Here is a 12,327-nt window from a genome sequence, read left to right on the forward strand (position 1 = left end):
TTTTTCAGGTAATTTTGTTTCATTTTTTTTTAAAGCATCATATTATTTTTTCATCCGGTAAGCAGCCATTTAGCAACTTTTTTTTTATTATTTTCAACTAAAGACAGCCACTGTTTTTTATTTATTTTCAACTAAATCAAATTTATTACTTTCAATTTGATCATCTATGTATAGATACACCACCCAAAATATTTAATAATAAAATCTTTTATTTATTATTAAATAGACGTAGAAAAAAGGAAATTTTTTGCATAAAATTCTATTTTCAATAAATTTAGATTTTTCAGTTTTATCAAAACGCAAAGGGAAAATTTTAAATAGTCATGCGTTTTTCGTATTGATAGTTTATCAGTCAAGAAAATTGGCATTTTTTTTGAACAATCTGGTCGCAAAAAGCAGTTATTCCATCAATAAAATAATTTTACTATTATGTTTTTATTTAGTATCGTTTTTTGTCTGATTTCTTTTAATTAAAATATTAACGCTAGATATCCCACCATTTCTTTTATATTAATAAGCAAAAACAATTGAGAAATCGTATTGATATCAGATAGTATTTCAAATAAACTGAATCGCATAAAAAATTTTCAAAATAGATTTGAAATTAATAGCATTCTTTGAATTCAGAATGTCACAATGTCAACATACATTATGGTAAGCAATTTTAAGGTAGTTGACTACGCTTAAAAGTCATTTTTTTTTTGTAAAATTATGGAATTTTTTGATAGAATTTTCTTACGAGAAACCTCATCAATTAAAATCTAATGTATATTTTTAGTTTAAATCTTGTATAATAATTTCTGAATATGAGAAATGCAGTTCCTGAACTAGAGAATAAGTAAACTATTTATTTAGAAATATTTTATAGTTGTTTTAGTACTTTATTAATGTGAAAAAAAACTGAAAATCTCGTATTATCAATGAGTCGAAACCCAATATTTAAAAAAATGGAAAGATATATGACTATTTTTTTTAGTTCAGGAATTAGATAATTTATTTCTTAAGCTATATGCAAAATTTTACGCAAAGTATTTCATAAACCTCTAAGTTACAATATTTTTGCTTTGTATCTGTTTTTGACCAAAAAAAAAAAAAAACCCGGAATTTTTCCAATTAAATTTTCTTTTAACTCGGTATTAACTGGTATATTTTTGTTCCGTAGATGTTTTTTTCAATAGTTTTTACGTAGATATTTAAATGTATAACTATTTTCGAATGTTCCATAAAAAATTATCCCAAACCTATTCACATATATTAATTTCAAATTTTTTTAATATCTGTAGATGAATAGCTTACTGATGATAAGAAACTAGTAAATGTCACATTTACTAGAAACTAGTAAATGTCATTTTTACTAGAAACTAGTAAATGTCATTTTTACTAGAAACTAGTAAATGTCATTTTTACTAGAAACTAGTAAATGTCACATTTACTAGAAACTAGTAAATGTCATTTTTACTAGAAACTAGTAAATGTCATTTTTACTAGAAACTAGTAAATGTCATTTTTACTAGAAACTAGTAAATGTCATTTTTACTAGAAACTAGTAAATGTCATTTTTACTAGAAACTAGTAAATGTCATTTTTACTAGAAACTAGTAAATGTCACATTTACTAGAAACTAGTAAATGTCATTTTTACTAGAAACTAGTAAATGTCATTTTTACTAGAAACTAGTAAATGTCATTTTTACTAGAAACTAGTAAATGTCACATTTACTAGAAACTAGTAAATGTCACATTTACTAGAAACTAGTAAATGTCATTTTTACTAGAAACTAGTAAATGTCATTTTTACTAGAAACTAGTAAATGTCACATTTACTAGAAACTAGTAAATGTCACATTTACTAGAAACTAGTAAATGTCACATTTACTAGAAACTAGTAAATGTCATTTTTACTAGAAACTAGTAAATGTCACTTTTACTAGAAACTAGCATATGTCACTTTTACTAGAAACTAGCATATGTCACTTTTACTAGAAACTAGCATATGTCACTTTTACTAGAAACTAGCATATGTCACTTTTACTAGAAACTAGCATATGTCACTTTTACTAGAAACTAGCATATGTCACTTTTACTAACTAGCATATGTCACTGTTACTAGAAACTAGCATATGTCACTGTTACTAGAAACTAGCATATGTCACTTTTACTAACTAGCATATGTCACTGTTACTAGAAACTAGCATATGTCACTGTTACTAGAAACTAGCATATGTCACTGTTACTAGAAACTAGCATATGTCACTTTACCTAGAAACTAGCATATGTCACTTTACCTAGAAACTAGCATATATCAAATTTACTAGAAACTAATGTCACATTTACTAGAAACTATTTTTTGTCGCCTTTACTAGAAACTAGTATATGTCACTATTTGGATTTAGAGAGTATTGACGAAATTTCTGTTTCTTCATTTGAAATATGCAACCAACATTTAAAATAGTTATAAACAAAGCAAATACATTTTAAATGTTTATGAAAAAAAGGACATAACTCTTCGTTGTCACTTATTTAATAGGAAACATGTATTTTCTTAATGAATCTGACTTTATAAAAAGCGCATTTAATCTCTTCAGTTTGAGATAATGCGCTTTTAAAGCTCTTATAATTTAACTTTAATTAGCTTCTGTGGAGAACAAAGCGGCCGAGCAGGAAAAGCATCTACATTAGATTTCAATTACTGTAAAATTTGAAAGAGTAGAATTAGAGTTTGAATGAGAGCTTCATTCTTCTAGAACAAGCTTCGCGATTATTTTCCCGAGTCAAGTTGTCTGTAATAAATCATGAAGTTTAATTAAACATGCTCCCTCCATTAAATCCTTTGTAAAACCATAGATTTTAAAAACCACGAAATCTTCCAAACTATTGGACAATCCAAAGAATTAAAACGGAAAATCCTTTTAAAATCGGAGCGAGCCATTTTTATCTTTCGAATCTCCGCCTTTGTAAAGTTTCGGCCATTTTCTAAATTTTTATATTCGTCCGCTGCACGCGCTTCTTCGCTTCACTTTTCTTCTTTTTCGTCAATTATTCAGAAGTTTTCTTTGTGCGAGAGATTTAACCGAAAAAGATTGAAGTCGCTTACATGTTTTAGAAGCTTTATCGAAGAGTTGTGCTAATCTTTTCTTACATCATTTAGTGATACTCCTTCAAGCAAGTCTTCTTCACGATCGACTTGAATGTTTTTTTTTTAAATTTTTGTTCAAGTTTGATGAAAATACAAGCACTGTTTGCTTAAAGAACTAAAGTTTTTTTATATTACCGAATCTTTCAACAGAATACTTACTTTACCGCTTTTTTAAATCTTAATCTATATTTTAATATTTAAATTTAATGGTTTTGGCTAATAGTGTGATTACTATAAAGCGAAAAACAGAAAATCAAAACCGCTGGACCCAAGCAGTAATTACAGATTCCTGATTACCAGTTCGCTTATTTATTTATGTGGTTAAATATGTCATATAGATGTTTAAAATGTTAATTATCAATTTTTAACATTTTCAGTTTTTTTCTTCTTCTTTTCTCTTCAATTAGTAAACTCTATTTAAATAGCCAAGGGCCACAAAAATGCAAACAGATGGTAAATATCAATGTTTCTCTGTAAGTTCAAGCTATTGTTAACATTTGTTTTTTAGGTATTTTTCTTCCCTTCATTTAATTATTACTTTGCCGAAACATAAATATAATTGGATTCTCTGGGGAGATCCGTACAGGGTTTGTCGTTTCTTCCTTCCTTTTTATTTTCTCGTATAGAAAAAAACATAGAAGTCATCAAAAAATTCAAACTCGTGATTTAGACGAATCTCCAGGTTTTAAATCTCCTGAATTCGAAAAACAATTTTTGGAAAATGTCCGTATGTCTGTCTGAGAAAGATAACTCAAAAATGCTTTGAGAGGGACGGTTGAAATTTGGCATACGGTCTCTAGACCAATGTGCAGATTTCTTTCTCATTTTGAGCAAAATCCGTTCAGAGGAAGTCTATCTGCTCAGTTGTTCGAATATAACACGATAACAACAAAACCAAAAGAGCAAGATAGATAAAATTTGGTATACAGATTTAATATCTATAATATAAACACTTCTCTTAGTTTGAGCCATATTTGACAAGGGGGTGCCCGTTTGTCCGTCCGTATTTTCAGAAAAGTGTAAACACGATAACTCAAAAGCGCAATAACTTAAATATATCAAATATGGTATGGCATTTTGTGAATTACAAGTGTAGTTTTTTGACAAATTTTTGTTTCATTTGGTTGCGAAACACGCGTTTAAAACACAAATTCGATTTCGGTGTAATTTTAACTTACTTATATGTACTATTCTAATATATACTAATGCCTTGGCTTATAATACTACTACTAATAATATACTAATATTATGAGTCAGGGATTGCTAGCCAAGGATGACACGGTAGATTGAATAAAAATGCTGAATTCACACCAAAAGTTATTAATTTGTAACTATTGTAAGAATGCATGCCAGGGTTTAATCGCCAAAACACTCGCCAAGGTTGACGCGATAGATTCAGTAAAAATTCTAAATTCACGTTTAAAGTTAATATTTCGTAATTATAGAAAGCCAATGCCATGCAAGGCTTTTTTTTGGGATAACACCTATATTAAAGAGTATGCAAGAAAGTTTAGAAAATACCATTATTGCTGATTTTAGCCTTCTTTTTCTATCATCTTGTGATGATTGAACTAAATAGATAACTCGGTGCTATAGGCTCTTGGGCGCAGAAGGCGTTATGTTATGTTTGTACTTACAGACTGATCGATACCTGTTCGAATAAAGGGAGTCAATTCATACCCAAACGATATATGCCTATTTTACTGAATCAATTTCATTTTGGAATCCACTAAGCATTTTGCTGGATGTAAAATTTATAACAACTAATATTAAATGTTTGATGATATTCTCAAATACGTTTGTCACGCAACTCCATTTTGACACTTTTCCTGAAAAAAAATTTATAACTTTTATTTGACTTATTTCAAGCTTATAAAGCTAGAATTAATTTTTTTAGAATTTATAGTTGATTTTTATCTTATATTGTGTTTTTCCGGAGTTCTAAAATTTTGTTCAATGATATACTAACGATGACAATACAGATTTTTAATATTTTCCAAATCTGATTGCCAATTCGCAGTTCTGTTTTAAATAATTAAGTTTTAAGGAAAAATGGCATCTAATTGAAAATTTGGAAAAAATATTATAATATTTCATAATAATTATTATAGAGGGTTATAAAATATGTGAATGAATAAAAAAAAATTAAAAATAATTGTTTAGAAAATGTAAAATACATTTTTATTAAGATACAAAAAATAGGTATATTTTTTATCAGTTTAGACATCAAATTGGAAACTGTTAATGTGTGAGCCATTCTAATATTATATAAAGGAAATATAGCCAAGTTCAATATCAGAAGGAAAAGACACCTAAAGATTTACTAAAAGCAATTAACACGCACTCTTAAGATATAATAATTTATAAAGGAGATTCGAACTTATCATTCGAAATATAAGAAAATTATAATATTTTGGACTTGTTCCCCTATCCATATTTTATTTAAAAATTTGCTTTGATTTATATATATGCAACGATAATGTGAACACGCACGCACGCACAGACAGACAGACAGACAGACAGACAGACAGACAGACAGACAGACAGACAGAGAGAGAGAGAGAGAGAGAGAGAGAGAGAGAGAGAGAGAGAGAGAGAGAGAGAGAGAGATTTAATGTCATCGTACATATGTGAGTATAAATACAATCACTAAAACAATGAAAAGTGTTGTTTTAAAACATGCTTACAAATATATTGAAAATTAACTAAAATCAGAAAAAAATTGTTTTTAAGAAAATTTTATCATTCACTTTTAAAATTGAGTTAAAATTGTTTTTTTATGCAATAACGTACTTCAATGTTATTGAAGAAAAAGGATAAAATTTGATTTTTAATTAAACTTAGAAAAAGCGTTTTCTTAGAGAGCAAATAACATCTAAGATGTCACTGTGTGCCAAGCATAAGAATTTTTAGTCTGATGGTTTGTTTTGAATTGCGTTTTTTGAATGATTTTTCATCATACATGCCACAATTTACAGATAGTATGCCAGTTTTTAAATATCATAATATTAAAAACATAATAAGTTTGATTGAAATGACGAACTACTTAAAGTATTTCTATACGTTGGTACATGCTTCTTCAGTTCTTGTTTTTATCACTGGATTTTTTATCGATTGCGATTTTTTATTTTTTAGTTTTTGACTTTCTTTTTTTATTTTTTCTTTTAAATTTTGTTTATTTCTGTCATAACTAATAAAATATTTTGCATGTAAAAGGAATATTAAATGCGATTACAATTCAGTAGTATTAATAATTGGATAAAAATAAATCCTTCTAGCTCAAAACTTTTAAAACTGAATCGAAACAATCTTTTTAAAACACAGCTTAACTTGATTATGGTTACTAGATTTTCTGAGTTAAGAGGAAAAAAAACCAGCTAATCATTCTATCAAATGATGGTCATATTTTAAAGAAATAAAAATGTATGCACTTAAATAATTTATTTAAAATTTTTGATTTATTATTTCTGTTTCTTCAAAAGTATTTCTTGGTTAAAGAATCTTAAAACGAATAAAGAATCCACTAAGAATAATAAAAAAATAATGGAGAAAAGAATAAAAAAGATAAAAAAATCTTATTCTTTGCACGGAAATACTACTCGGAAAATACGCTTTTCATTATTATAAAATAGTTTATCACATTGTTACAAAATAAATGAAGTAATTTTCTGTAGCAAAATAACTTTATTTTCATAAATAAAATCTCAAAATAAAAAAAACCCATTGAATTGTGAAACTAAAAATAAAAATTTTGGAATAAAAATTAAGATTCATATTGCTCGAATAAATAAATAAAGCTTAGCTTAGCAACCGTTGTTATGTTTACAAAAAGTCGTCTTCAAACAAAATCTATTGTATGTCAAAATATATATTATTAAGCGACAGAAAAGAAATAAGATACAACATGCGTTAGAAATAAAAATAAATAATAACGCAGAATGAGGCATTATTATATGTCAATTGAAATAATAAAAGCGTTGAGTTCTTTTCAGAATAGGATTTATAAAAACAAGAAAATATAAAATGTGACTATTTAGCAGTTCTAAATTGAAGGAAAAAGTATGCTCCGATGAAAAACAAAACTATTATAAAAATATTCATTTATTGTGTTCTTACTATTACAATGGACCGTCGTAAAAGGCATGGAATATGTTCTGATTTATACAAATAATTACAAGAGATGTGCATTATTCGACGAGTTTCATTTTCAAACTTTTGAAACTCGAAAGTTGGAAACCAACAAAAAAATATCACAATTCAAACTAAGTTAATGGGAACTTATACAATGAATGAAAAAAAAATAGTGCGGATTCTAAATTTATTTGTGAAGTGATATGAAATAATTTGTCGCCTTTTTGAAATTAAGTCGCACTGTTTCGTCATGTTGCACCAATTCACGTATTATAAAGTCTTTGTATTTTAGTAAATATTAGGAAAAAATATTGACCATTTTTTTAGCCAGATAGTGCTTTTAAAATGTGCTTCTTTGTCTTGTAATTTTTTTATTTTTAAAATTAGAAAACCTTTACATAAAATTTCCTTAATTTGCTTTATTATGTCTTAATACTTGAATTATCCAATGATCTTAACTTCGTGGATGATTTGTTTAGCAATGAAAGGAACCAATGTTTCTTTAAAGAAATAGATTTTTCATATTTTGTTCTTTAATTAAATTAAGTGCCGATAAAAAGTTAAAAAAGCTTCAGATCTCTTAGCATAGTAGTTAACCATCTTTTCTTTTATTAAAATTTTTGGCATATTATATTTTTTATTATATCTGAAATTTTTTCTGTAAATGAAATAGAAGACATGAAACAAAAAAAAATTTAATATTGAAAGATTAATATTAAAATATAGATATACATAAAAATGAAAGGATTTTTAATCGTCCGCCATGGAATCTTTCGACTTCAGTTCTTTAAATAAAGTATTGCCACCTGATTTATAGATGGTTTTAATCCGTTTATTACGTTATTTTTATATTTTGCAGATTTATTTTTGATGCCACTGAAATTTAAAGCGTTAAAATAAGAACTCTAAAATTTAATCTTTATATTTAAGAATAAGGACTAGATCAGAATCGGGAACCGGATTATTGCTGCCTTCAGTTCTTTTTTTCCTTTTTTAAATGGAGCGAACCAAAAGAATGGTGAATGACAACTACATGTCTCCAATGCGTATGGCGCCCCTTTTCCAAAGAAAAAGTTTGAAGATTCCTATTCTTGTCTGCACGAAATCTTTCCTTTATTGGAAACTCATGAATATACATCGACGTTCGAAGCAAGGATAGTCTCGAATTCCGTTACTGGAGGGTCTTTCTGGCAATAAAAACAGTTGGGGAGACATAGACGCGAGTTGACCAAAGTGGAATGACATACGAGAAGATGGCATCTGATATAACAATAAAAAAGAAGCAAAGAAAGGGCAATGCGAAGGTTAATCTGTTTCCTCCAGTAAGGCTGTGTTGGTGCACTTTTGGAATATGTTTGATATGAAAATGGACCTCGAAGTGGAACTGTACCCGTGACGGAGTCTCGAGTGACAGAATTTTTCTTAGGTAATTTTCAGCTGGGATTAGTTGGCGTGTTAAGATGTTACATATTATATCATCCTCTTAAAGGACTGAGTAGAAAGAAAGCTAGTTAAGAGCGTGCCGATTGGTGAATCATGGCAGTTAATTATTTTAGAAGTGGGTAAAGCGGTCGCGTTCGTGTTATAATATTATTAGAACATTAACTTTGTCCTTGAATTGAACTGAAATGGGGTGAGAGCGAATTGCGGCTTTTTGAGATAATTATAATCCATAAGACGAAATAAGTTAATAAGTACTACTGGAAGTAGTTGTGCCGTGAGATGAAGTGAGGAAATGACTTAACCGCTAATTAGAGGTTTTGAACTCTTAGTTAAAGGAAAGATGAAAGAAATAAATTTTGAAGTATTTTCCAATGTATGAAAATTAGTGACATGATCTTAGTAATAAGTATTTTCTTGCTCGTTTTCAACTATATTCATATATATCTCTATTAATAATAAAAGAGAATTTATGTGTTGAACTATTGGACAGATAATTGAACCCAGAATTACTGAATTAAACCCAGATATATTTTAAATAATGCATATCTCAGTGTGATATCTTTGAAATTTATGCAAGAATTTTAATTAGTTAAGAAAATCGAGCGAAATTTTTTTCCATGATAACACCTGGATATATAATAACGCAGAACTTATTTTACCACCATTTTAAAATTTATAAAATCGTTTTTTTTAACAATATTAATTGGGTGTCGCTCAAACTTTTCCTGAATTTTGGCAAGTTTAAAAAAATATATTTTTAATAATAAATGTTATGCCATGAAATGAAATTCATGTCATTTTGTTTTTTCATCAGACATTTAATCGAGTGATATTCTTCCATTGTTGAAAGCCTTACAATTTGTATGAAGAATTAGAAGGTGAAATTCTATTATTGCAAACGATAACTTGCAATTTCAAATATAACAATTTTTATTGGCACTAAGATATCGCAGGACTTGACTTCAGTAGGAAAGATCATATATATAATTAACAGAAAGAGTACAAGGCTATTAACTTAATGCAGTTTTAATGTTTGTCACAGTACTTTATTGAGGAGATCAGGAACATTAAATTATGCATAAGACATTTAATTGATATTAAAAGCAGCTAATATTGCCAATGAATTAGATGGTCGCCAAAGATGATAGTGTGAATTATTTTACTTTCATTTTGCAAGAAATTTGACGACGCCCGCACGTAATTCAGCCAAATAAGCAAATGACGCTCGATTCCATTGAAATAATTTTAGTAATGAATTAAAAATTTCAAAATCAGTGAGAAAATTTAAACTTTAATCCTAAGAGCTGTCTTGATTCCTGATACCGCATATTTCAGCTGTGTGTGACTGTCTGTCTTTACTTAGACAGAGTCAAAATTCCTTCAATGAGTGGTTGCTCGGACCTAGGCGTAGCTTTTGTTACTCAAGGGAGAAATACGTGTTCTCATGCCACGCACGAATTCGTGGCCATTATAAACTGTCTACTAACCTTCATCTGACGTGGGTTGATCTTGTAAATATTTTCTTTACAGTACACATATTAAGTTGAATTATTGTCTCTTAACCTCAGATAATTCACCTATTATGAGATTTTAGACCTTTTCTAGAATTTTATAACAAGACTGTGATGATTTTGAATATATATATATATATATATATATATATTATATTCATACCAAATTGGCATTTGCTATTATACAGTCTGTAAAGTGAATATATTTCACAAAAAGCCACTCATGAGTAAGATTAAAGAGGGTAAGTAAGTAAATTAGTTAAACATGTTTTACTTAATCTTATTTTCTAATTACATATCAACAATTTGTGAAGGAAACTAGATACTGAGTCTCATTAGATTAAAGGGTGAAGTTAGGCTGGTATTCACTCTCCCAACTTAGAAATGTCATATTCAAAACGTTTCAATGTTCAAATCACTGGTGAATTTAATCCATATAAGAATTATAAAAACTGCTAATCTTAGCTGATATTGAGTGTCAATACAGCAAACTCTTTGGTCTTAGATCTTTAAACAGTTTTCTTCAGATCATGCGAAAGGCCGCTTTGGTCCGGTGATGAGGTCTCATCTTAGGGACCCAGGTTCCAGACCCACCAAAGAACTGTTGTGTAAGCGGGTCTGATGCGCGTTAAATCCAGGGCCAAATGTTCACCCGCTGGTATGTTGTGAAAATTTAGAGAAGAGGGTGCCAGCTCAGCTGTCGTCCTCGTCATCAGACTACAGTTCAAAATTAGGATATCCGTCCCATAATATCTCAAGTGATGCTTTAAAATGGGACCTAAACTATATAAAACCAGGCTGTATGAAAATAAGAACAAAATAGAAATATTAATTACAAACTTAAATGTTCTCGTTAAAGAATATCGTGTCTTTATTTCTGTTCTTTAAGATGAAAAAAATCTTTTATTTCTTGCATATTTAGACTGAAATCTGTCAGTGAAACATTCAAATAAGCTTTTATAAAAAATATTCATTTAATTATTAAAATTATTTTGGCATATTATGGGATTATGGGATGTTAATTAATTTTTTCAGTTTTATTTCTCATAAGGAAAATGAGATAATTCAGGGTTTTCTCTTTCTTTGATAAAAACATGCATCATCTTATATAATTGGAATTACCGCTACCATATTGTCAAGCTGTATTTCAAAGTGAAATTTGAAACCTTGAAACAAAACATAGTGGTAGTGTAGGTTTCAAGTGATTGAAAAATACATTATATACAGTATTAAAAAAAACTGTTATACTGCATATTAAATAACTGGTTTGAAATAAGTTTGCTTTATGAAAGAAATTCTAACATTTTGCTAGAATATTCACTGACTTAATTTCATTTTCGAAAGCAGAGTTGTTCCCGATAAGCTTTGCATAAAATTTCATTGCTGTATGTTTAAAAACTCATTATTCTGTTATAAATTAAGTTCAAATGCAATACAGGAAATGTGTCTAATTACATATATAAAAATTTGACAAAAATAATTTTTTTTATAAACAAAAATGACAAAAAAATTTTAAGAAAAAATTATTATGATAATAAGAAAATTTAAAACATAGTAAATTTTAATCGCAAATATATGGGCGAAAAATTCTCATCATGTTAGTTAATACTGTGCAAGTGCATGTATTTTTAGATATTCTAATTTCATGAACTTTGTCTTCAGATGTCATTGCAAATTTTGTCCCTGCAAAATAATTTTTCATTTATAAACGTTTTTTTCATTTATAAACAATCAAGTACCGGTTTGATTAATTATTATTCGCACATTCAGTGTCAATCATCTTTCACTTCTGATATTATTTCTTTCATATTCATTTCCTTATCGTTGAATCCTTCCCGTTACATAATTACTTTAACATTGAATCATTCTCGCAAGGCTGACTACTGCTTTAAGGAGAATTTGGAAATTCAGTGCTTTTTTTGTTATTACATTATTCAATGAAATAGCAGTTTTTTAAAATTAGCTTATAAATAAAATCTTGTTATTGAATTAATAAATGTGAAAAAAATCTAGTTTCAGTTATGAAAATCTAAGATTTTATAATGCATTTTACAGTTCTAAGTTTCGTGAAAAACTTCATTTCTACTATGTATTGGCGAGAAAAAGT

The 12,327-nt window shown here is 28.2% G+C and overlaps 1 protein-coding gene across 1 annotated transcript in view; it reads left to right on the top strand.

The window, feature by feature from the left end:
* The window catches only part of LOC129959701 (cartilage oligomeric matrix protein-like), a 594,738-nt gene that overhangs the window by 11,751 nt on the left and 570,660 nt on the right, over window positions 1–12,327 (top strand). The gene's annotated exons all lie outside the window — the stretch shown is intronic.

The sequence above is a fragment of the Argiope bruennichi genome, chromosome 1 (genome assembly GCF_947563725.1).
Source record: "Argiope bruennichi chromosome 1, qqArgBrue1.1, whole genome shotgun sequence".
Taxonomy (NCBI): domain Eukaryota; kingdom Metazoa; phylum Arthropoda; class Arachnida; order Araneae; family Araneidae; genus Argiope; species Argiope bruennichi.